The 23,727-nt window shown below is 46.8% G+C and overlaps 1 long non-coding RNA gene across 1 annotated transcript; it reads left to right on the top strand.

Annotated features, from left to right (window-relative positions):
* Positions 1–2,329: 2,329 nt before the first annotated feature.
* Positions 2,330–7,383, top strand: LOC144149034 (uncharacterized). The gene is made up of 4 exons (XR_013318142.1): positions 2,330–2,453; positions 3,950–4,095; positions 4,182–4,304; positions 5,353–7,383. It is a non-coding gene; the product is annotated as an uncharacterized LOC144149034 (long non-coding RNA).
* The last annotated feature ends 16,344 nt before the right edge of the window (positions 7,384–23,727 follow it).

Genomic DNA, 23,727 nt, shown 5'->3' with positions numbered 1-23,727 from the left:
GCAAAGCTCCTCCCTTCTGTGACGGGCCTGCAGTGTACGGTGTTTAGTTCGACAAAGAGGCGGAGGCATAGGCAAAAGTGATAACTGACACCCATTCATTCTTGTCTGGCGTTATCGCAATCTGCAGTACTCGGAACCGCTATCGAAACGCATAACAAAAGGGAGGAGCTATGCGCCGGTCTTGACTTCTAGCATGCGTAATCATGGGAGCGGCAATTAAACTTCGCAGTTCAATATCTCTGACTACACTCTTAATCTGGTTCCATATAAGTTCCAGTTAGAAAGGGTGATCCATATATTTTATGTGGATCCAAACGAAAGAATAACTGGAACGAAGCATATAGGTGGGTCTTATCTGGAACCGTCAGCTTGTTTTCTTTATGTTCGTGGTTTTTATCTGGAACCGAAGAAATGGGGTCATGCGGTGTCGGCGGTTCCGGTTACTGTTCCACTTATGTCCCAGTAAACGGTTGGGGAGAGTGCTTTTGTATATTTTTTGCTCGTGTCTTGTTCCACATAACTCGTGCATGGCAGTGAAGTATGCACTCTTTGATGCATCAACTGGAACAATGACCCGCATATACATTAGGTGCTTCTTGACCCAAGATGCACGTGCGCGTTTTATACACACACGCACACCGCACATAAAATTTAATGAACTTCGCCGACATCTATGAAGCTGCCTTGCAGCAGTTAACTTTCATAATACGGCTAAGCTGTAGTTTTAGTGATGTTCTTTGACAGAAAACGAAATCCCACTTTTTTGTCAACGCCATACAAAGCATTAAAAATGTCGAGAGGAGGATATCCTAGGCAAAAGAAGAAATTGCAGGAACCCATTTCCAGGAGTTCTGCGGCACCCAAACCGCTTTCGTGAACATCGTATCTTTCTAATTTGAGGCGTCAAGTACAAAATCACCAGTGACTTCAATTTGAGAAGGACTAAACGTCTTCCCTTTCCCCGTCTGCCGTTCGGGCAAAGCCATAGCTGCTATAGCGCTGAAGAATTCGTGGTGCTTTTGTGAGCACCTTCATAACGAAATACTTGTTGAGGCTATTACATGTTATGCATCTGGTCTACAAAGCTTCGCAGAAACAGCAGTTTTTGTTCAACGCTCAGTCATCATATCGCTGTGGTGTAGTACGCGCTCAATGGTACTTAGTCCACGTTACTTATGTTGTGATGGGGTGCATACATAATGGTAACCGACTGCGGTTACCATTACACCGCACACATCATGCTACGCATGCAGTTATATGCTTAGAAGTTCGTTTTTGTATTTTGTCTCGTCTCGACTGTTAATTTTCACAAGCAAAAACGAAAGCCTCTTTGCAGAAAGAGAACGACTCAAAACCTGGAGAACTAAATCTACCCCGCGGCATCTGCCTTACATTCTATATATTTATACTTAAATGGCATTCTTATTTCAAATTATTCATTGCAGTATCGGGAAATCCGCAGTGTTACCCTAATGTTGTTACTTGCCTAAGTAATTCAAGTTCACCGAATGACCTGCCGTCTCCTGCTGGTCCCCCCGTTGCTGTTTTCCTGCACTATTGGTGTTCATGAAGAAAAACTGCTGGAAAACGGGCAGATGTATTATTACTCGCTAATTAGCTATGTCACACTGAATTCACTATACGGAAGTAGTTTTCTATAACGTGGGTACAAAGAGCGTCGCAGTATATATTATTGGTATTGGAAAGGCTTGTTGTCAGGAGAACGCAGTCAATAAAGAAGCGTCGTTTTGTTTTCACTGCAAACAACGAAGTAATGCTGTCATCAAAGTTTATGCACACATACCGCACGCACTCACGGCCCGCGGCGAGAAAAAATTTTAGCCCGACTAACGTGTTAAATTGGCTAATATCTGAGCTCTTTGTTCCAGCCTCAGAGCCGCATAGACGTCCGCTTAGAGGCCTACTCCCATTTTCCTAAGCAAATAAAAGCGATCAAGGGTGCCGAGTTTGTGATCTCTTTCGCGGACTGGTCACTGGCCACGGCGTGCATCGCCCAAACCACGGAGGAAGGAAAAGTTGGCCGAAACCATTACGAAACGACCGCCACTTCAGTGCGGCATGCCGTGCACATGCGTAGGCAGCCGCAAGGTCACGCCGTTTGCGTTGATGCATGGTATAGTGGGAAGGCAACGGGTACAACGACGATGAGTGAAAAACAGGACGTCAACCATTTAAACGACAGCAGCGCCCCTATCTCTCAGCGTTCACTGCGCTAGTTTTACGTTCTTCTGCATGCAGCGCCACAAGTGGCGTTCTACAGCAGTTTTCTCGATTGCTCGCGTTATGCGCCTGATGTACTAGAGGCATTGCAATCACAGTGGCGGAAACCGTTATGGCAGTTTGGTTGTGGCGTGAAACTGCGGATTTCTTCATATCCTCGGGCTGTATTTACTGTTCGACAAAATGTAGTTTTGCCAGGAGGCTCAAAAAAGGTCGGTGCTGCTTATTTATGTTCTGGTAACGGTTGTTGCTCATTGACTTGTTCATCACTGAGTCCGATAAACATGCCGCTCCCATGCCTGTTGTTCGTGTTCAAGAAACGTTTGCTGCGTGTTTGTGGGTCCGAGTCGGCTTGACATTTCTGACTGCGTACGTTGGATAGTGCTATTTAGAAAGTTGCTGCTGCGCGCATTTCTCGAGTCTGCATGTCCCCTTACGGTGTGGTGTTGCTTATTTGTATATTGACGGTTGCTGTTCCAGTCAGCGGTACTAAATCTCGGGTTAGTCGCTCGCTATTGTCTCGCGCGCACGCACTGAACAACTTGTAGCGCCTGTCTTTAGACTTATCGGCATTTTCAAACTTTCGTGTTAATTGCGTTGTGTTGGTCTTCTGAGAGCCATAAATTTACTGTGCTAATCACGCTATTCCGCCTAATGTTGATGTGCGTTCAAGGCGTTGGCGGCAGCACTGCTTTTTATGTGTGCTGTGTGTGTAGTTGTTCCTTGTTTCTTCCAATGCCTTCGATGAATTCAGATGATCTATTTACACTAGTCAACGTTAGTTGGCTCCCTGACGTGTAGTGAAATGCAAGGAAGTGGTTGTCTGAGCAGTAGCGTAGTAACAAAACGTTCCTTTTGTGGAGGGGAAGGCAGGTGGAAACACGCAGAAAGTGTGGTGCCGTTTCTATGCTGTCAATGTCAGTGGTAACCTGAGACCTCAGAATAATTACCCATAAAACTCACGTGTGGACTATTAGAAGTTTTAACGTCACAAAGTAAGTTTAAAAATAATCCATTCCTGCCATTTTATCCTATCAATGTCAGTGGAAGCTCGAGAGTTGGAATAATTTTCAAAACGCTCGGGTGCAAAGTTGTTGCATCATGATGTGCACCAAACATTAATCCATTTCTGTTCTTTGAACGTAGAAATTGTACTGCAAAAGCAGATTGCTACATTCTGTATTCATACTGTATGACCTGTTCAGAAAGAGTATGTTCAGAAAGAGTATATGTCTGACTGTGGAGACATTTGGCCCTCCACTGATAGGTTGTGACAAATGTGTTTGTTCCTCTGCAAAAAAAATGAAAACAAATTATTTCCTTTCTTTACATTCTCCTGCGAAATCATGGTTGTCGCATTCACTGGCTGAAGACATCTTTGGCATGCTGATGGGTCGTCGGGGAGAGTGTGGCGGATTATGAATGCCCTGTGGAGCTCATAAGCCACAAAAGAGTACTTTTTGAGTCGTGCATATTGTGCAGATATTTACCAGTTCGCATAGACCAAGGACAGGTGAGCTTAAAGTATGTTCAAATATTTTCATATGTCAAATTGTTTAGCAAGAAAAGATTATCAGGGCTTCCGCTGTAAAAAAGACATTCTACTTTCGTGGAACGAATCAGACATTGTTCAATATATTCTCGTGCTCCCTGGGTAAAGCAAGGCATAAATTTATTCTCTGATATTTTTGTACTGTTTATTTTCTAGGCAATAGGGCGAAGATAGACCTAAAACAGCGGTACAAGGAATGCATAAGGCCATTTTAATTGTATTTGGACCCCTTCTTGGAAGTGTATCATCAGAAGGCAACACATTAGAGCTCTTGCACGGGACGAAATCATTGCATTCTACAAGTAAGTACGCACTGCCATTTTTGGGTCTTTCGTGGCGAGTTTTTAGGTAGTTTCTTTATAACTAATGGTTTAAAACTTCTTTTCAGCGACAGCTTGGCCTGTAGCTCAAGGTGACAGTACGAGCTTTTCTGAACACGTCAGCGAAACTTTCCTGGAAGTGCACTTTGAGACGGCCCTGGCAGAAACACCCGGGTCTTAATTTTGGTTGGGTAAGCTGGCATTTTGTTTTTGCGAGACTCAATTTCTGGGTCTGTTCGTCCTAATAAAATCTCACTGTTAATAAGTTATCGTGAACGCCAATATTGGCCATTGTGTTCACATTCTGCCTATTACGGATGCTCCAACAGTGGCAAAAAAAAAACACTATTTTGTATTTTAGTTTTGTAAATATTTAGCTTTTACACCTTGAGAGTTGTTGCTGTGATTTGCCAGCACCACGGACACGCCCAACGTGGTTGCTGATACAATACGGTGGCAACTGACGATTTACATTTCCCGCTTTTAATACGCCCGTAGCACCAATAATACTCCCAAATACAGGCGTAGCATAAGTAATGCTTGCATTGGATTTTGACAGGGGGTTAAATAAGGAGTATTTTTTTAAGGGAATTTTTTAGAGCACAGAAAGTGACGTCTGCAAGAAAATGTGCTGTAGTTGCGATTTATAAGAAAATTGAGCAACAGCCTAGTTCAGCATTAGTCAACTCAACTTCTGCCTCATACCACTACGAACCATGGAGGTAATACAAATCGAGAGGGAAATATTTTAGGTGGAACTAATTCCACAAAAAATTTCTGCCACAGTGCGATATTTATGATTTCCAGTGACTGGCCATTTATTTCTTTGCGGTAGATACATCGTTTAGCTTTAAGTTATATTAAACCAGCCTCACTACAGCATTCTAGGGAGCACATTATACAATACAGAGAACATTTTTTGCAGAGAGAAGGTGTGTAAAATATAATGCCAAAAGGTGATTATAGTAATTATTATTTGATTAATAAACGAAATCTCTCAAGGATAAAAAACCTTATATTCAGGATACCGAGGCAGCAAGGTGGGATACTTTCCAGAATCAGGGCAATTTCATTGATTGTCTCTGGTGATATTGTTTAGCGCACTTTCACCTTTAGCAGCACTTCCAGAAAAAACCCAAGAAATCACTGATTTTAGATCAATTACTGTGTTATAAAAGGGCCTAAGCAACTCACTCATTTAAAGCAACCATGTAACAAAATAATCTTGTTTCCTTGAAGGTACATGAGGTGAGCAGTAAGTCTTCTCGAGGCCCGGTTATTCTGAGAGAAGGGACTGGCGCCATCAATATTGCTCGCAAGAAACACATCACGGATTCGCCGCCTGCATTGTCACTTCAGGATGTGGTCATCCTCTTCGCCGTATATGTCATCTTTTTCATCGTGTCATCATGTTCTTATGGCTGTGTGCCTTTGAAGAGTTCTTGGGACTTTTGCAGGGAGTTCTTGGAAAGCATGAGAAATTTGACAGTGGCCTGGTGTCATTTAAGTTGGAGTCTCTGTTGAAATACTTCAAGTGTTCAGCTCTACTTGGGATTTTAAATTATTGGTAGAGGTTAAAGTATCTCTTGAAAGGCATGAAGGAGGTCAGATGAAAGGCATGAAGGGGGTGAAATCAGATGAAGAGGTTTAAGTTACTGGCACATGCAAGTTTCATGTCAACTGAACACTGAAGTCGTGCCTTATTTTTCATCATTGGCACAATGCGCAGGCTGTCTTTGAATCTATAGTGGGAGTTAATGTAGTTCATGGCACCGCATTGTAACGTCCTATTATTCAAGTGTAGCTCATGAGATTTTTTTTTCGTGGCAGTGCTGCTGGTGATGCAAAAGTGACAGTGCTTATTTACGGAGATGGCTTCCGCCTTCATTGATAAATTTTAGTACTGTAAGTGAGCTGACACCCATGCCGTAGAAGAATTTAAAATGTGCGTATTTGGCTTGAACAAGTCTTCTCCTTTGAACAAAGTTGCATTTCTTGCTTGGCAGAAGCAGGGCTTTGGTCACAATTACACTGACAGCAAGACGGGAGGGTTTTTATAGCATGCAACTGGGAATTTTACCTAAGGTAAAACGTTGAAGCTGGAAAAAATGTTTTCAAGTCTGCTTTGTAAAACTGGTCCCCTGTAGGATTCAACGCTGGCTTGTTTGATTCTTAAGGATGTCTGACTTGATCCCGCTTGAATCGATGACTTGTTAAATTTTAATATGTGTAACATGCTTCCGGCTACCTGGTTTGCAAAATTATATAAGATTCACGCTGGCTTTTGTGAGATTTCCTGGGATGAATTATTTTAAACAACTAAAAATTGTTTGGTCAAGTAACGTCCCTTAAGTCAAAGGCCTTTTCAGGACGCTCATAAAGTCTATTTTGCCTACAAATAGCTTGATGTTACACTTACGTCTGGTGTCAGGAAACTACTATCTTTAATGATCATGTTTTAATTGTGGCATACTGCCGCATGTGACCTCTCGTGTCAAAATGTTTTATCGTTAATCTTGGCTCGAGCGTTGTTTTCCTAAACTCTTGCACTGCACTGTTGTAGGTTTGTGATAATACAACCGTGTATGGCTTGTTTTTAGGCCTTTCCCTACAATTTAATGGCAAACTGCATTTTCCCAAACAGTTATGCGTAAACATAGTATGGCAAGCGCAATGAGTAATTCCGCCTTTGAATTATTTTGGTTTATCTGATAAGACAGCATATTTGACGCTCACTGTTGTATAATGTATGTGTCAGTGCCGCGGTAGACGCACACGTCTATTTATTTGTGAAGCAGTTGATCTTAATACCGTCTTTATTAACCATGTTTTTGAGTACAAGTGAATATGTGAAAATGCCACTTGGAGCCTAGTGTTATCGTTATGAGTGTTATCGTTATGGTATTTATTGCTTGTACGTTGGTCATTTTCTGTGCAATTTAAAATAGACAGCTATTCAAATCTGAAATGTATGAATACTAACACCCAATAAAGTTGTATAGTATGTTGAAAAGCAGTGTATGAGTCATAATAGTTTGTTTCGTGCGTATTTTAATGCAAGTATATTGTTTCTTTTACATGCAGCTGAAACCCAGAACAGGATTCTGCGGGTGAAGCCAAAGACTGTGTGCCGCTCTAGGTGCCTCAGACCAACTTTTATATGGAACTGTGCTCCGATAGGCAACTGTTGGGAACTGTCAGGGACCACACTGCTGCGGTGGTTTCTGCTTTCCAATTGTTGGTATCACTGCGGGTCATATATCAAGGCTGTGTTAAAATGGTGCTTGCGGTTTCCTGCTGATACCAATGCATCCGCCAGCCTGGCATATGACGTCGGTGTATACCGACAGGAAAGCAGAAATATTGGAAAAGTGGAGTCCCATAGACAGCTTCCCAGTGCCTATAGGAACACCGTTTTATATAAACAGCTGGTCTGAAGGTACCTGGAACGGCGCACCGGATAAATTCCATAATGATTTTACATGGATCAATGTTCCAGTAACTTAAAGTACTCTTTTATTTGGAACAGTGATCCGCATACTTTTATTTGGAACACCGATCCACATAATTGCGTTGCAAAAATATGTGGTGCACTGTTCCACTTAATTTTCAGGATATGTAGAACACGGTTCCAAATATATAACTGGAACTTTTTTGCAAAAAAGTTCCAGTTACTAAGTGGATCTTACGTGGAACCAGATTAAGAGTGATGCGCTAGAAGAATTCTGCCAAATAAAACTGCGTAGAAACACGATCGCGTCTTACTTTCCAATACAAACATGCCTGGTTACAGTAGCCACTAAAATGTTAATTATTCAAATTAAATTAATTAAGCCACCTACATCAAAATTACCTCCTAATTATGTGTCCCCATGGGTACATAACTTCACTGTAGAGGTGGCCTTCGCGTAAATGTAAGCGCCTATTTTTTAAAAAAGCCCGTCGACTTAACTTTGATCACCCTGTATATTGAATGCATCCCCCTTCCCCCTTTAAAACACATCAGCACATTCGGTGTGGCTTCATTCAAAAGTTGTTCACCCTTTTAATTGTACAAGTCAGCAGGGTGCTATAAACTTCGGGCATATTATAACAGTCCCACAAATTGGAGGACTGCCCAAGCAAGTTTCCGTCAGATATGTGACGGTATTGATGATGTGCTCTTGGCCTCCATCTACATGTGTAATCAATACTTGTGAATCTCCCGCCTGTTGTAATGCCATCTTGGCGCTGCATGAATCCAAATACAGTTAAACCTGGATATTACGAAGTTGACAAAAATTCGCAATGCAGGTTTTCGTCACATGCATGTTTCGAGTTAAGGCTCTCGGGAATGAGGCAGAAACGAAACCAAAATGCTAGACATCACCGATGGTGAACTCCCCCTTAAGGATTTATTTCGCACAAGAAAGAACTCCGGGATCTGCGCCTACTGATTTCCCACAAACTTAGTCACTACGCGGAACTTCAAAGAAGCAACGTCACTTACCCCCGTATTCACAAACGCAACTTAAAGGAGCCATGAAGCCAAAATACAAGTTGGGTTTATTAGAAAGACTGCTTAGTCCCGATAACAATGATACCAATATCATCGCAATCTTCGAACAAATAACGGAGATATTAAAAAGAAAACGTGTGAAGCAGCCAACTTCCCGCAACTTTTCTATGACGTCACAGCACCTTGTTAGTGCGATTGGCGGCCACTGACCTGTCGCGACGACACATGACTGGACGTCTGTAATTTGGCCTCTAGTTCCATTTGACCGCATCACTTGAATGCTAACGTGCAGTTAACGCACTGAAAATTATGTTTTATTGTTGGCCCGTATGACGTCGTTCTTGCTCATAACACGTCACTGTGGCGCAAAATTTGAACGTTTTTAAATACTACTTGCTTTTTTTTCGTTAAAAAACATCTTTTGGAGCTGTAATGGAGCTGAGTGAGATACTGAATCCTAGTTCTTTCAAATTACACGAAGTTGTATTTTCTCTTCATGGCACCTTTAAGTATAACTTACGCCTTTGGACACTTTTCGGTGTCCTAACCCGTTTAAAGACCAAAACGCACGCTGAATGGGCGCCTCTTCGCGAACATGATGCTCTTTTACACTCTCAAAATTGTTGAGATGGTGCTAGCTGGGATGGTGTACCCCGCGCGACGTGCTTCTTTCTCGCCGGTGGAGACGACAAAATTTAAAATTGCGAGCTTGTCTTAAAAAGGCAAAACTTTTCGTTTTCTGGCAACAGAACTCATGACGAACGAACCAATACCACAAATAACAGTGGGGACTCATTACTACGCGCCGACAGGCAGGCCTAGCACCTAACGGACACTGGAAATGGACACACTGACACTGGAAATGCACGGTAGTTTACGGTGCGGAGGAAGTTCGCTAAATTAGTGCATTTCTGCAGCCCATGTTTCAGAAAAAGTGAAAAAAAAACAAAAAAACAATGGCTCATCAGCGTAGCGAAGTCGTTACATCAAAGTCAACCGTCGCAACGCCTTCCGTACATAGAGGTCGGAAGCACATGGGTTTCAATGGGGCTGTCAATGGGGAAATGAAAATCTTCGTTAAATCCGGGAATTCGTTACATAGAGTTTAGTTACACCCAGGTTTAACTGTAAAATAAATGAATGAATGGTATACGTTTTAGGTTTGGCCGGTGAAACCATAGGAATAGGTGTAGAAGCTGATAGAGCCATCACGTTGGAATCTATACGGAAAGTGATCCCTAAAGTCTGCCCGCACCATACGATTCTGGAGACCGGTTACTCTGTTCAGCCTCCTTAAGAGTGGATTACCAAGAGCTTCAGCTAGCCAAATAAGGCCATGTTCAGACTACCGACGCAAAAATCATATCGTGATCTACGGACGTAAAAAAACGGCGTGTCACTCAGTTCGTTGGTTGAGACTTGAAATTACGTCATTTTTCATAGTTACTACGACCGTTGCGGCAACAGTCTGAACTCGGCCTAAGACTGTGGCAAGGAAAGGTTACACTGCACAACCTTTTCCGGCAGAGCATGCAGCTTACGACGCTGAAGGTGTGGTGCACTGTGCCGGACGATGTTGTTTTCCTTGCCTGCATGAAATCTGTAAATACTGACGGTCAGTGTCTTATATGGAAACCGTGCGTGAATCACTACCATGTCGGTAAATGCTGTGGTGTAACAAAGAAGGGTTTAAAAGCGATGTCAGCTTAAGTGCTTGAAACGTGGTCATACCAAACTTGTACTTCCCGCGAGGTAAAATCCCATGTGCATGGAGGGGCTGACTCTTGCAATACTGCTAGCTTAGCCGGCAGTAATGACGAACCTTCTTTGACATGATGGCAAAGCCAGATACGGTTTTACAGCGATTGAACGCACTGGAAAGAAACCTGGAAGCGCATCTAGCAAAAACACCAGGATACAAACGATACTACTGCTAAGCAAACAGGAAACACAGAACATGGAAATGAGCCCAGCAACGCTTTCTTCCAAATATTACGATAATTTGGGTTCGCTTGAAGGACAAACTTAAGGATAAAATTAAAAACGTAAAGAAGAAAACAAACGACTCTGGAGCGAAAGTTTGCCCCCAAAGTGCCGGAATCTCTTCTCGTGAGAATGAAGTGAACAGGCTACAACAGTACACATGTAAATGTAATGTAGAGGACGGTGCTATTAATTAAAGAAACCATCAGTGGAGACCTCCGAAGTATTTTGGGATCATTGGCTAATATGCTGAAGCTTCCTGTACCCAGTAGTGAAGAGGTGGAGACTGTTCAAGGCCCAACGTAATGTTGTTGCGCCTATTTCAGTTAGTTGCACTAAGCTTGAAGCTAGGCAAGATGGCTTGAGCAACGGACTTTCCTATTGAAGAAAAAAATATACGTGTACGAAAACCTGACTGCTCACACCAAACATCCTCATTCGCGAAAAAAGAAGACGGTGCCGTGAAGCAATACCGCTTTGTTTGGGTTCTAAATGGAAAAATCCCGGGCCATCTCCACTAACGTGAAACCTGGAGAGGGGCGAAGCATGCAGTGTATAAGTGTATACAAAGATTGTAAGCCTCTCTCTTGCCACACAGCGCGCGCTGATTGGGCGCCGGAGAAGCGCCGGTGGGAGGAGCAATCACACGCTTGTTGAGGCGGTGGCGCCCTCTCGCGTTGAATCGGTTTTAGGCAATTAAATGAGAGACAGATGGCTGTAAGGTGTCTTCACGCCACACGTGGCAGCATGATAAGAAGCATGCTTTACAGGAAAGAACCTGGCATTTGAAATCAATTTCGAGACGGAATTGAAGAAATTTCTGTTATAATGCAATTATAAATCCTGATTATTCCTGCATTTTAAATTCGTGTTAAAATGTTATTCTAAATTTATGATTATTCATGTATTTTAAAATGTTAGGCTTATCTTGAACCGGTGTTATCCAGTGTACCCTTGTTTTTAGGGGCGAAGCACCTTAGGGGCTCGGGCTGTCGGCGTCTCCTGTCGTCGTCGTCTCATGTTGCCACGGTGAATCAAGTTGTCAAAGAATGAATGGTTAAAAAAGCGAGTGTATAATTGGTAAAACCGGTTAAAAATAAAAACACACGATTTAAAGTAATGTAAAATACAGCAATCATGTGCAGCTTTCCCGCTCATGGCAGTCCTTTCAACAGTGATTACTCTGCAATTTTTTAGTGAAATGAAAACTTCTTTTGCACAGCTAATATTTGAGGTGAATACTTGCGTTGTGCACAGTTTCAAGTCGCGCACGTTGCGCGACTGGGTTCCTGAGCCATGGGAACTATCCCATAGAAATGCATGGGGAGTTAGATTTGACAGCAAATTACACAAACGAATATTCAGAAACCTGAAATGTTCTTTTAGCGTTTTAATCTTCACGTTGACTTCTAGCTTTATGCCAAATATTATTTTCCTAAAGTGGTTTTTCTAGGTTCCCGAGAGGTTGTAATTTTGAGCGAGAAAGCTGGGTATGAATCAGGATTTTGTTGCATTAATAACAAGAATTTGTTAAATTTCGTCTCGAAATTGGTTTCAAAATCCAGGTTTTCTCCTGTAAAGCGTACTTAGCATGCTGCGGCGTGTGGCACGAAGACAATTTACGGCCAGTCTGCCTCTCATTTATTTGCTTAAATCCGGTTCAACGCAGAGAGGGCACCACCGCCTCAACAAGCACGTGATTGCTCCTCCGACCGGCGCTTTGCAATTTTTGAATACACTTATAAACTGAATGCTGCGCACCTCACCAGGTTTCACGTTAGTGGAGAGGGCCGGTTTTCTTTTGCCGTCGTTTGACAACTTGATTTACCGTGGCGACATGAGACGACGACGACGACAGGAAACACCGACAGCCCGGGCATCTAAGGTGCCCCTAAAAAATATACGTTACTAATGATGAAGGTGCGCCACTGACCCGCCAAGCTGACTTGTCTAAAATAGGCGGAATTGATGACTGAAACTCCAGGCTCTGTCACTGAATGGGAAAACCGGATACGTTAAAGGGACAGACAACCGATTTTAAGTGCGAATGCACTTCTTAAGCGAGCCTGAATCGTCCGCCGCCGTAGTCCGCATAGCAACAGCTGCGGGTGCGCGCGCTCCTCGTCTTCCCTAGCAACGGGGGGAGATGTTCCTGCTGACATGGCACATACCCACGTGGGGGATTGGCCAGGAATCGGGCGTGAGAAGGGCTAATGCACCCGCTTAAAGGAGTACTGACACGAAATTTCAAAGCTGAGATAACCATGTAAAACGCTTCCTTTTTATCATGAGATATCTCTCAGCAAGTTTTAACAGCAACCGTTCAGCGCAAATTCAACTCGTGCATTCGCACTTTCACATTCTTCCCCTCGGGGAAATACGGGGTATTTTTTTTGTCGAGTATATATTCTCTGTCCCAAATGAAAGGGCATCACTTAAAGCACCTTGACGAGAAACGGTGTTGCTGATAACACCCTAGAACTTTTTAAATCGAAATTTTTAGATCTACGAGCCGTATGTGTCCCTCCCAAAAACAATTCTGGCAACCATGACATAGAGTAGCTCGGCAACATACTTTTGTCTGTATGCGAAATGAAAAACGATATTTAAAAACCTTTGTCCAGCTAAAAAAGTCTGAATCGCACGCTTTCCTGTTCCGTTATATGTCTTTTTAATGCAACGGTCTATTTTGCACAAATGCGCCATCTGTTGGGATAGACGACAGGTAGAATCTGGCTTCACGTTGTGGAGGTGGGAAGTTCGATTCTCCCCGGGCGCGACGTTTTTTTTAAGCTGCCGTTGGCGTATTTGGAAACTGAAATAAAGGCACATTCCCACTGGCGATTTGCCTCGTCGCGCGATGAGGCCTTGAGGTGGTGTTCGCACTTGCGATGAGCGATGATGCGACTGCGTTCAGCGCAGCTGCTTCCCGACGTACTTGTACGACCTCGTTGGTGCGTCAACCATTCGCAGTCAAAGAAAATGATGTTACGCGACAAAAGCAGGTGGAAATCAAACTAAAACACATGCTACTAACCTGGACCAATGCCGAAAACATTTGCGGGTTGCGGGAGGAGCAGAAAATAACAAACTCAAGAAGGCTCTTTTCAACATATTATTGCACGAAGAAATGCACACGCTTGCTTTCACACCACAACACCCGCATCACGGCCCACAAATGTCGCTTCTTTTCACAGGCGCAAAGTTCTGACGCCACCGAACTCTACGCGTGTTTACCAGTCGCCGATAGAACGAAGAGGCTGCAAGTCAACCTACCGTCTCGCTGTCCACCTAGCTCTATACGATGATTACTTGCTTTTACAATCCATACACGCTTCTCCACACTGATGAGTTCCACGCTATTCGTTGATTAGTGCACGCGTACGCTGAAGCCACTGACCAAAGAACCGATGCACACGGGAAGTTGCTTGCCGGCCCGACCCGGCGGGTACAGCGATAGCGGGCCAAGCGCCTGGCCGCCTGGCCGAGCGAGCCAGCGCGGTGGCGGCGGCGGCTCGTCCTCGCCCGCCCGCCCGCAGCGTTTGCATACCGGATGTAAAGAAACGTTTCGTTTCCGGCTACGTCAGCCTACTCCGCGCCCATGATTGGCTTACCGGTTTTGCGGGGCCGTCGCGCGACGAGGGAGCGATCAGCTCCGCCGTCGCAAAACGCCGAAAAGCGACGGCCGGCTCGTCGCTTTTCGTCGCGCGACGGGGCGCATCGCCAGTGGGAATGTGCCTTAAAACATTTTGCCAGAACAAACGCCCCTGACTCAGGCAGAATCGTCAAAGCTCTTTCACTGGGTCGGTTTACTGAACGCTGCCGTTGATTCTAGGCATGAAGGCTCAGTTAGCCACACTGAGAGCAACCCAGTGACGGCAGGTGGCGTGTCTTTAAAATTTTCAAAATAATGTTTAGAAATACAGGGTTAAAAGGTTTTCAATACGCAAATAAACGTTTCAGTAGTTGCAGTAGCTGCCAGGTTTGCAGGTCACGTGACAGGGACACATATTGTAGTGTCAAGTTTCGACAATACGAACCACCACCCCTCCGATTTCAGGAAGTTTGCTGCCAAATTAAAATTATTTCCGACAATTCGTTTAGAAATTGCTTGTGGTTACCGGGCTATATAAAACACTCGCTTTCATAAGAGCTAGAGAACATATACGCGACTAAAATCGGTTGTCTGTGCCTTTAATAGGCACCTGAGCAGTCTAGATATGCAGCCTTCAACCTAGTTCACGTACATGCTAAAAGTATGCATAATCGTTAGGGTATGCTCTATTTTTACGCTGACTGCGCAGTGCCTTCACTAGATGGCCCCAATCTCAAAGAGATTAACAATCTGAATCTTTTTGAAAATCTTTGAATTATTTTTAGTTAATCTGTCTATTTGTAGAACGTAGAAAACGAGGCAGTATTGGATTATTCGTGGGAAACTGTTGGCTTTGTGAACGTTTAGACGCAAAGTTCGATGAGGTTGAGGTAATTGCGGTTTCCATCAGAAGAGATTGTGGAGATTTTTACAGACCATCGAATAGGGATTTGCTTGTTTTTCTTACGAACTGCATGACCCCTAAACTAGTGGCAATAAACAGGACATTTTAGTGGGCCATTTTAATATTGATTATTTAAACGCCTCATTAATCTAAGCCAGGATTTTTGGACTAATTCACGCTACTGGCAAGCCGTGGCCTTGAAAACGTGATTCAAGGATACACACGTGAAGAAATAAGAATAAAACGATTGACAAGGACATGTTTTGGTACTTTGTAATGTGACAGGAAGCCGGCTCCGATGATGCACTGACGCACGTCAGCGATGGCAAAGACCGAGACAGGTACGTCTAAGGCTGAGAGTTACAGATTTTTGACTGTAGGTTGGTGTTGCCATTCCTTTGGCCATGGTTAGAGGAGGAGAAAGAACGAAGATCTCACCAGCACTGCAGTCGAGATAGTGGACTTCGGGGACCCTGTCGGTGACGTGAGTGAGATGACAGCATTTGGGGCAGAGAAGGGAAGTCGCCTTCAGGGTTCGGCATTACCGTTTCAGCTGTAAATGCGGGGTTGGCGGCACTGCAGCGACTGAGATGGTGGTAACAGCAAAGCGTTGCGGGGGGGGGGGGGGGGGGGGGGCGAGAATGGTTGCCAGAATGGGGGGGATAGTAAAAGCGATACGTATCTTGGCAAACAAAAAAAGCGCCTGGCGAGGTCGATCGGCAGTCATTAAACTGTAAGCTGCGCGACTTTCGGGTGGCCTTCGCATTAGAGATGATGCATTGAGGGCACAGAGGGGAAACCGACATCCATCACCAGCTGAGTCAGGCATTGCAGAGTATGAGGCGAAAATATAGTCAGGATCATGAAGGCCTGAGGTGGGATGCGCTGCAGGAAACGTACTTGAGAGGCAGCCATGTTGTCGCTGGAGGTAAGGCTTGCGTGCGAAGTAATAGGCCGATCGGTCGGTGGTCGTCGCCATCCTCCAATTCGAGACGGTGCTGCAGTCAACGCGGCTCTGTTTGGGCAGTGTTCAGGATTATCGCCGCCTTAAGGTGGTCATTAGGTGCGATGGGCAGGCGGGGGGCGTAGAACGTCGTGAACAACCTTAGCAGTTGTAGGCATGAGCGCTCCAATGACATCGTCGAACATTGTCATGTTCGAGGGGACTCGTTTGCGCCGGAATAATGACTCGATGGAAGTGAGCCCACGTTGTTGGTCCAGCTACCAGAATTCTTGGAGTTTGAGTGAAGAGGCTTTAGGAACGCGGTCGGGGGGGCGAAGAAGGCGACACATCAAGGGGGGAATCCGAAAACATGGCGCACACGTTGAATATCAACCAGCGCAGGCAGCGAGGCTCGTGCTCAAAGCGAGGAGAGAAAACGAAGGCAGGAGATGGTGTGCGGGTGCTAGCCATCGCCGTCTTCGTGACCCATCCCAAGCCCGACCTACGATCAGTGAGTAGAGAGGCTTTGACTTCATGGCGAAACGAGAAGCCGTCGCTGGAGGCCGGGTGGCCAGCTACAGGAACATGGCATCCCTGAAAAAGAACGGTCTCCACAAGGCTGGGACCCCTGTTATGTTGCAACAAATGCTAGTTTTTGAAAACGCTGTTCCTAGGTGCCGTTTAGCGTTACTACCAGCTCCCCACTAAAGCGGCGTCCATCGGGGTTTTGCAAAAAAGGCTATCTCTGGGGTTGCTACGATTTCTCTTGCGTAACCTAACGTAACATAACCTAACGACCAGAAAGAAATGGTTTAAGCGCCCGAAATATATGCTAAAACATGGAAATTATACAAAAAGTAAGGGGCACGAAATAAAGGAGGCAAGAGCCACCCTCGAATCACGTACCATGGCATTAGGAGGCTAAGCAGAAACCTAAGTTCGGAAGCCCGTACCGGCCCTGAACACCATTCTTTTAAACACGATAGTCTTTCTGGGGCTACTTATACACAGACGCTTTGCTCTGTATGTCTATTCGTCTGTCTGCCTGTCTGTCTGTCTGTGACTCGATTCAGCCACCCGTCAATGTGAAGCAAAATCTGCCCAATACTCTTATATACCCCCAGCCAAATCTAAACGTGTAAGTCCACTGTCAATGCTCATACTTGCCAATATTGTTGTACAAGAACGAAACATTACGCAAATGGAAAGCAGAAAATCACTAGATGAGTTACATTCACATTGTTCCTTTGTTGAAAAATTCATGAATGCTTGGTTTCTGCGATAGCAAATGAAATACTACATATATTGCAGAAAACCGTCGTCTGCTGTTGCCCGCGCTCCTGGCGGAGTTTCTCAAATCCAACGGCAATAGCAACGAAAGGTGCCAGCAGATAGGTTTCACGTTCCGCTTAAAACGCTCGTGGAGCAAGGCAGCGTGGTTCTACAAACATTGCAGTAGTGTACCTACATTCACGCGCGTCTCCCGCGTACGGCAGCGCTGGCACCGAGGCACCCAACTTGGCCCAATGAAACGTGGTGAGTTTAAATTGACTTCAGCAAACCTCTACCGCGTTCATTTTGGCAGGAACGAGACGGGAGAGGAACAGCATGAGAGGTGAGCGGGAAAGAGAAGGGAAGAGTTTACTTGGCAGGGGTGCCAGTCAACTATCGTCTTTCGTCAGCATTTTCAAGAAAAGGAGCAGATACTCGGCGTTTTTTAAATGCAGAGCATTTCTTAGCCTCGCCTCTTCCTGCGTCGGACGGCGTCCACAGCTCAGCGTCCGCAGCAGGTGCGCCTCTCCTCCTTCCCTCCTCTCTCTCAACAGCAGCTGGCGCGCGCATGCGTCGTAGCCAGCCCGTTCGCTCCGTCGCGGTCTCGGCGTAAAGGCCGACCTCCATGCAGCGAAATGTAGGCGAAAAGGCGGCGAACGTCGCCCGGCGGCGGCCGCTCCGCCGCCGGCGTCGAAAATACGGCTGTTCGCCGGCGATCTACGCGAGCTAGATGTCGAACGCGCGGCGGCGAACGCGACCGGAAGCGGCAAACTGCATTTTGAGGCCGCAGCCAATCACAGCCGCGTACTTCGTTGTACTTCCTGTCCTGTCTTCCATCGGCGGCGTTCGCCGCGTCACGTTGCATGGAGGTTGGGGTGGACGAAAACTGAGCGGCGCGTCAAACCACGGCGTCCGCCGCGCCAAGTTCGCCGAGAAACTTCGCTGCATGGAGGTCGGCCTTAATAGGTGCGTGATAGCAGCGCTGTGGGGCGTGGAAGGGCGCGCGCTGCTTGCGCATGCACGCTCTCCCCCCCGTAGTGCTTTCCCTCTATACTGCGCGCGCTGCAAATAAAAAGCGGCTAGCGGTCGCTCGTGCTTCAGTCACTGCGTTGTTCCTTCCTTCCTTGGTTGACGCTCGCTCCACCCTAACGCGACTTTACTCTCCTCTCTGTATACCCCAAACGAACACCAACGCAACTACGACCCAACTGCCCACCCTAACGCGACTTTACACGGCGTTAACGACCCCCAATGCTCTGCATTTACTTGTGTTCCCCTCGCGGAAAGGCGCGCAATTTTTTTTTTCTCGTCGTTGTTCAATCTGGCGAGTGTCTGTTATTGAAGCCATGCAATTTGATCGCCAGACGAGCTGTCGTCTATGGCTGTGGGTAGAATGCCGTCCGGTGCTACTATAAGCACTTCCCTATATCGACGTTCAACGGTGTTTTGTAAAAAAAGATGCCGCGTCTGGCACTACATCGCCCTACATAACGTAAAGCAAGGTAACCTAACCTAAACTAAGAAAACATGACCTAACCAACAGATAGAAATCATCTACAACACCAAAAGCTTACCAAAGCCGCGAAAATTATAATTCAAATTGAACTGTAAGGAGAGAAAAACGAGGCAAGATCTGGTGCCCAACCACCGTCCTTGCATAAACAAGCTGAGACAGAACCCCTACACTGCGATGACTTTTTTGTCTTTATTGGCACCCCAAGGACAGGCTCTTTGGACGGTGCTAGTGTAGTCCGAAATTTTCGAATGTCGGGGCAACCAATACGTCGGGGAGATTGGGGCGGCCAACAACATTGCTCGGGGCGTAACACTGTTCTTCGAATTTTCGTTACGAGGGGTCCCTGACTGTATTCACAATCTCATTTTGTAGGACTTCAAAAATTTAATGTGTTTCCATCTCACAAGTGAGCCCCTCACACACGGTCAGGTCTTACAGCTCCATGCGTGCTAGACTGGCAGGAAACCACATCATCCCCTCCTTGACCAATGCACCGACGGCCACCCCTGTTCGCGGTTTATTCCTTTCGTGTTTCAAATACTTGTCATAGTGCGGCGCAGCTCGACTTCGGGGATCGCTGGACTCGCACCAAAACCGCACGAGGCCCCTCGAGCGGCCTTGGTGACTGTGTTGCCAGGCAGCACTGTCACGAAGACTGCTCGAGGGGCCCCGTGCGGTTTATGCACGCGTTAAGGACACTAATTGTACGCGACATGAGAAACACACAAATCGATGCGAGGCGTTACAGACACTAACAATACGCGATATAAGAAACACACAATACAAAGCGAGGCGTTAGCGACACTAATAATACGCGATAAATGTACACATCAAGAACGGCTGTAGGGCGCGACTAGCTTGGCCCAAACTTCTGCTGGCGGAAGCAGCATTACCCACCAAGGCAGAAGGGTGACCTCGCCGGCAGTCGTGGACCACATGTCGGTCAACCATGTGACCGTTCGATGGAGTTGGACGGCGCCTTGGCGACTGCCGGCACGCCGGGCATACCTCGCAGTTGTTGAGAGGAGCAGCGGCCAGCTGGCATCCCTGGTCACCCGCGTAGTCGACGGTGCCTGGCTTCCTCTCGCGCCTCTGCTGCGCCGCCGGGGCTCGGCAGGCGGGTGAGGCTCCTGTGCGAGGTCCTCAGTGCCCGCCCGCTTTTCCTTGGACGTCGATGGTGCCTTGTTCATCGCCCGGTCTTTGCTGCACCAGGCAGGCGCAGACGTCGGACGCAACATGGCTGCGGAGGAGAGTGCAGCGAGGTCTTGAGACGCTGCCAACGTTTTGCTGCCCACTGGGCGCGCTGGTCAGCCCTAAGGCCGCCCCTTGCGGGGATGCGCCGTCTATGATGCGACACCAGTCGCTGCCCCGAGTGCTTGCTGTCTATCGCAGAGATCAGCGCCTAGACGGCGATCTCACAAATACCCGCAGAGGAGAGAGCTCAGAAACACAGCAAGGAGAAGGCAAACACTCGGGGGACCACACGTGGTCAATGTGGAATGTTGTTTGCGTCCTTAAAGACTTGACGAGGATGTTGAGGGGGAGGGACGATTTGTTGGGAAAAGCGTTGGCCCCGAGGAACGAGAGAGTGATGATTCACTTCTTGAACGCGCCGTACGCGGGCAGCAGCATCGTCATCTCTAGGCTATTTGGTACTGCCTGAAAAGGAACGAAGATGACGAAGTGGGCTTCAGGCTAGAACACCAGTTGACGTGTCTCTTGCTCGAACGTCTCAGCAAGGCGTTCGCTTCCTACGCGGGATTTTGGCCAGATTTAGGTGATTTTTCCACCTCTTTCATTTTGTGACCCGTTTGTTTCAGGTTGTGGTAAGGGTGGGCGCTGTTGCGCCGAATGGCGACAAACTCTCCTGGCCGGCGGCCTTCCCCTTGGTCGGCCAGCCTTACACCGCAGGAGCTCCCTTTGCAGGCTTTCCTCCGCAACGGGGTTACCATCATACCTGTGGCTCTTGTGCCCACGAATGGGGGCGCAATACGGCACAACAATCCAGGGAAAATGCAGGGTGCCCTTCGTGCTGCTACGGAGCGCTACCAGAAAATCACCAGCGTGCGTCCCTTCGGGAAAGGCGGCGTTGTGATCCGATTGCCTGACCAAGAGTGCGTGCAGGACTTACTGCAGTGTTCAACCTTTGCCTCTTTCCCAGTGAGCCCATTTGTGCCTACCCATCTTGCATGCTCGAAGGGCATCCTTCGCGGAGTTCACCTAGAAATGTCAGTGTCAGATATTCTGGAGGAGTTCGCTTCGGCTGGTGTCATTGCTGTGCATCGCTGTAGCCGAATGGAGAATGATGTCCGCTATCCGACCGAGTCAGTCATCGCCACCTTCGCTGGTGTGTCTGTCCCTGGGGACATAAAGGCGTGGCCCCTAATCTTCAAGGTTGAGCCGCTTTCCGCTCGTCCACTACAGTGCCGAAAATGTTGGCGATTCGGTCACAGTGTCGGGGGCTGTAAGTCGTCCGCTCATTGTTGCACTTGTGGAGCCGATCACTTCTCGGCTCCATGCCAGACGGATGAGGAAACTCTCTGCCTATGTGGAAACTCACACCGTGCGGATTACTCCAACTGTCCATTTCGATTACAAGAGGTGAAGATCTTAGAAGTAATTGAAAAGCGCCGGTGCACGCTGAGTGAGGCGATGGCTGTAGTTAAGGATATATCGTCAGGCTATACCTCAGGTGTGGCACGTGGCTCCGCTACTGTGGACGCATCTCTTGTTGATGTGATCTCGTCAGCAATCGAAAAAAGCCAATCCAAGATGATGGATCGCTACTTGCATGCTATGGCAGAACTCCTAACAGCTCATATAGCACACATCACAGAGTTTGTGTCCGCGTTGTGTGGCGTAGCTGTGCAAACAGATTTCTCTTGTTGTTTCAATACTAAGGCTGTTGGGTCACTCAACCAACAACCTTTGGATGAGGTTGATCCCGCTCAATCATCAAGCCGTTTCAGCCAACCGTCACCATCCACTTCTGCTTCTGCAAACCCTTTGTCTCAGTCCCAATGTGGAGGTACTTCTCTTCCCTCCAAAGTGGTAGCTGGCCTGCCTTCCGATCGTCCTTCCTCGATTGTTCGTGATGCACCCAAAGCCGCAACTGGCCTGCCTGTTTCTCGCCCGTCAACTAACATTCGTCCTGCCAACGAGAATAACGTCGAGTCTGAGAACCACCCAGAAGACATGGAGTGTCAATCGGTTGCATATAAAGGAACAGGATCGCCGATTTTCGGTTCTCCTGATTCGTGCCCGAAACAAAAGACAAAGAAAGGTCAAGCCAGTGAAAAAACAGGTGATATTTTGGAGCAGCTGTGACGGCCATCACTTCCCCATAATGTCTCTTCGGATACTTCAATGGAATTGTCGTTCACACTGTAAACGCAAACTAGCCGGAAATGGAGTTTTAATCAAGTAATGTGCCCTGAAAAGTACCTATAGCAAAAAATGTACTCCGTAGGCATGATCTAAAGAAGTGGACGAACCTCCATGGTAGTACCTTTGCCCATCCGGGTAGCAAAAGGGAGGATTTAGAACTACTTAACACCATTTGTGAGATGGCGTTCCGTTCCTTGTATACTACCACATCCACAATAAACGCCCTATCTGAGGTAATCATCTCAAGCGGGCGGTCGCCATGTTAGTCTTCTGTTGTCTCCGTGCACCAGCACTTCAACCATGGCCTAATGCTAATTAGAACGAGTGAGCAGGACGCGACGGTTGCACGCCGCTACAAAACCAATACCGTACGTATACCCGTATAGATGCTTCAACCAGCGCGATCACAGGCAGAGAGCGCGGCCGTGTTGTCTCAATCTGTTTATTTTGGCGATAGGTGTTGTCAAACTCTGCTGCTAACGAAGAGGCAGTTCTCGCCGTTGCAAACAATTGCAATGTTCATCTGCTTCGCTTGCTTGCGCATACATAGACGATTTAAATTCTCGTGCCAGCGCGCCAACGCACCCGACTGCAGCGACTCAACTTGCCCTGGCGGCACGACTGGCTGCCCGGATGTGAACAACCTCTGTGCTTTCAACGCAGCGCGGCCGGTGAATCGGCGCGGCCGGAGTTTCAAGCCTCGCCTTGGGCCGTCGTTTTTTCGTATTTGTGAATTACTAGTAGTGCCATTTGGTGGAAAGATTTTCATGTGCCCCTGTCACACGAGGGACGGCCGCAAACAGCATTTGGATACGGCGACAGGTGTGGACAGCTCGCTGGTAAGTGGTCTTTCATCAGTCGATGCGTTTGTCAAACGTTTGGATAGGGTTAACAGCGAAGTACCCGGGTACCCGTGCCGCTCACAGCTCGTACACGCACGGGCAAAGAAAAAAGCGCACACTCGTATTATTTTACTTGTTTGTGAGTTTTGGGGTATGCGTTCGCATTCTTTTGTAGGCCGGTTTGTAACGGGGCATTCGAGATAAAATCGTTTGTCGCGCGCGGCGTCGTTTCAAAGCAACGTGACGGTTACTTCGTGGTGGCGAAAATCAGCGCAGTCAGACGGAAGCGGGAAGGAAGGTAGAGAGATCGGGAAAGAGGGCGCTAATATATAAAAGAAAGCGTAATGTAAGACGAGAAATATAACACAACCCGCCTGCATTTCTCCGAACTTCAGGACAGAGCCGCACACGGGTACGTTGTCACAAACTCGAGCGTACGACGTCTAAAAGTACCGTATATTTTTTTTTTCATTTTTCAACGTAACCTGAGCCACTTATCTTCTCATTACCGCGCATGCAGACCTGATTGTGTCCCTGTGTTTGAGCGCACAGCCATCCTTTTGCGACATAAGAACCAGCAAACGCGAGAAATTGTAGAAGCCAGCCATATCAGAAAAGCTGGTTCCGAACGTATCAGTCATCCCTCTATCGCCCTGCTTAATCGAGAAGTCGCA

This window comes from Haemaphysalis longicornis, unplaced genomic scaffold, assembly GCF_048455015.1.
Source record: "Haemaphysalis longicornis isolate Haplotype H1 unplaced genomic scaffold, Haemaphysalis longicornis Haplotype H1 scaffold_8, whole genome shotgun sequence".
Classification (NCBI taxonomy): Eukaryota; Metazoa; Arthropoda; class Arachnida; order Ixodida; family Ixodidae; genus Haemaphysalis; species Haemaphysalis longicornis.
This window is presented reverse-complemented; position numbering and strand designations above follow the sequence as displayed.